Here is a 2903-nt window from a genome sequence, read left to right as displayed (position 1 = left end):
GCCTCACCTCTGCCAGGTGCCTGGCACAATGCCGCCTGCATAGATCCCCGCCCCTGGCAGTCTGTCCCTGATACATGGAGATGGACTTGGTCAGTGTCCCAGGGTCCAGCCTGGCTATAAGTGCCAAACAGCCTTGGCACTGATTGACCCTCCTGAGCACCCGTGCAGGACTAGAAGCCTTTCCGGGGTAGGTGATAGCTATCTGAGGCAAGGAGGATCCTGGCTTGGTGAGGGGAAACTGGGCCTCTAGTCACAGTGCCCAAAACAGCTGTGTGGACACTCATTTTATGCCAGCCGGCTCTCCCTGAGCCTGCCTCCAGCCTTCAGTCTTCAGGGAGGGGTCTGAGGATGAATCTGAGCCCCCTGCTCTCTCTCCACGCCCTCAGAAGCACCCTCTCCACTTTCCCCAGGGGGAGGGCCAGGGGGAGGCAGGCCAGGGGAGAGCCTGATCCCCCAAACCCCCATCAGGCCTAGCTCCAGAATTAGGGGTGCCCAACCACAGCTTCTGCTGGGCATGGAGGCAAGTGAGGGGATCCCTGCCCAGATCGCCCTCGGGCAGGTGCAGCAGAGTTTCAGTGACCAGTGCCTGACCCTCAGGTGCAGTCAGGAATGGGAGGTTGCATGTCCTGTGGCTGAAGGTCCCTCAGGCTACGCCAGCAGCTCTGGGAACCACAGATCCCAAATTCACTGGGTCCTCCGGTCTAACAGATCCCCCCCCACACACATACACACACCTTTTCAGAAATAAAATCACTCAACCACAGTATGGAAATCTACCTTCTTTAAGCAAGCAAATAGAAAGCAATCCCCTAGGCCCCCAAGGCTCTCGCTGTGTGTGTGTCTCCCCTCCTCTCTCTCTCCCCTCTCCTCTCTCCTTTCTCTTTCCCTCCCTCTCTTCTCTTCCTCCCTCTCCCCTCTCCTCTCTCCTCTCTCCCTCCCTCTCTTTCCCTCTCTTCCTTCCTCTCCCTCTCTCCTCTCCTCTCTCTCCCTCTCTCCATCTTTCCCTCTCTCTTTCTCTCCCCCTCTCTCTCATCCTAACTCCATTGTTTTTATGATAATATTTTTTATTAATTGTTCTTTCATAATAAGCCTCCATTTTTTACCAAAGTAATAACGCCATAAATCACCACACTGCTTCTTTTGTCATTCGAAATTATCAGCATCAGCAAGAAATGCAAGCCCCAGGCACACTCCACTTCTGGGTGCTTCTCAGAGCGGAGCTGTTGGCCAGTCTGGCCCCCTGCAGGAGTCTGGTGGCCCTTCAAGGCCTCCCCAGCAGGGACACAAGGCTGTAAACTGGAGAGGAGCCAGCCCCACCCAGCGCCGCCCACCCCCCAGCCAAAGCACAGCAGTTGGAGCCCTTCATCCAGCCACACCTTGTACGGGTTCCAGAGATGGAAAAACCTGGCAGCCAGGTGGTCGGGCCCCCAAGCTTCCATCCCAGTCCCCAGTGCTGAGTCCACGCCTGGCGCGACATGGATTTTACTTTCTGGCTCGGCCAGGCTTGCTTGTTGAGACGCATCATCCGCCGAAGGCGGCGCTGACCTTGACCTCCCCAGTGCCCTTGATATCTCTGGCTCCTGGGAAAGGACCCAGTCCCGTGCTGTCCCCAGGAAGCCGGTAGGAGGGTAGCTAGGGGGAACCCCCCAGGCAATGAGTTTTTGGGAAGAGATAAAACCAAGATGGGATTTGAAGAAGTTACTCTGTCACTAACCCTAAATAGCTAAAGGCATTATTGCCAGGGCCCACTTGTAGACACAGGAACTAAGGCCTGATAAGACTTGAGCTGACGCCAGAGATGGCTTAGGAAAGCCTTGACCCCTGCAGTAGAGGGCAAACTTCAGCAGAGACAAGAAGCCGTAATAAGGACATGGAAAAGGACCATCAAAAGTTCCAGACTCTTCTCCTTAACAACACCATAGCAATGGACTCTTAACGAGGTGGAAAGCCCCACATGGGGGTAGCTTGGGAAAAAACACCGTAAAACCCAGCTTGCGAAGGCGAAGGCAAGTACAGGCCCTGCCCGGTCTGGGTTCCGGATGGCCGCCCGCATCTCCATCTGATGGATGTGCATTTTCAAGGCTCTGTGCCTCTGGAGAAGCCGCGTTCTCTCTTGAAACGTTACTCTCTCTTCCTCTCTCTTCCTTCACTTTCTCCCCTTCCTCAAAATTTCTAAACAAAAGCCATTTTACTGCACTAGTTTGCCTCCTCCAAAATTTTTTTTCTGTGGGGGAAATGGGCTGGAGCACAGCAGGTAGGGTGTTTGCCTTGTACGCAGTCGACCTGGGTTTGATTCCTCCGTCCCTCTCGGAGAGCCTGGCAAGCACGGCAGAGAGTATCCCGCCCGCACGGCAGAGTCTGGCAAGCTCTCCCTGGCGTATTCAATATGCCAAAAACAATAACAAGTCTCACAATTTGTTGTGAGATGTTACGAGCAAATCGACGAACAACGGGAGGACAGTACGACAGTGCTACAGTGAGGGAAATACGACGGACCCGAACAGCCTGGGTAAAGGATAGGGCGGACTTTCCCTTTCCTGCAAAGGGCAATGTCCCTCTCCAACCTGAGTCCCTAGCTCCCTGAGAAATTGAAATTGGGTGGCGGGAATCATCTCCCTTGTCCTGCTGTCCAGGAGCCTGATGGCTACCTCGTGGGGCCGATGAGACGTGAAGTCAGTACCCTTCAAGAGCTCATACTGATGTCGGTGGGTCCCACAGGTGGCTCATGTGAGTTGGGAAGAGAAAGACTGTCACTTTCTCCCCATCTGCCTCTGCCGCCCGGGACCCAGGGTTACTGGGTTCTTGTCTCGCCTCACAGAAAAGAATTTCAGGAGTAGACAAGCAGTGAAGTAACAGATTTTATTAGTGAGGGGAGAGAATGAGAGCGTAATACGCTCTGTGTT

The sequence above is a fragment of the Sorex fumeus genome, unplaced genomic scaffold (genome assembly GCF_029834395.1).
Source record: "Sorex fumeus unplaced genomic scaffold, SorFum_2.1 ptg000043l, whole genome shotgun sequence".
Lineage (NCBI taxonomy): Eukaryota > Metazoa > Chordata > Mammalia > Eulipotyphla > Soricidae > Sorex > Sorex fumeus.
Note: the sequence above shows the minus strand (reverse complement) of the source record.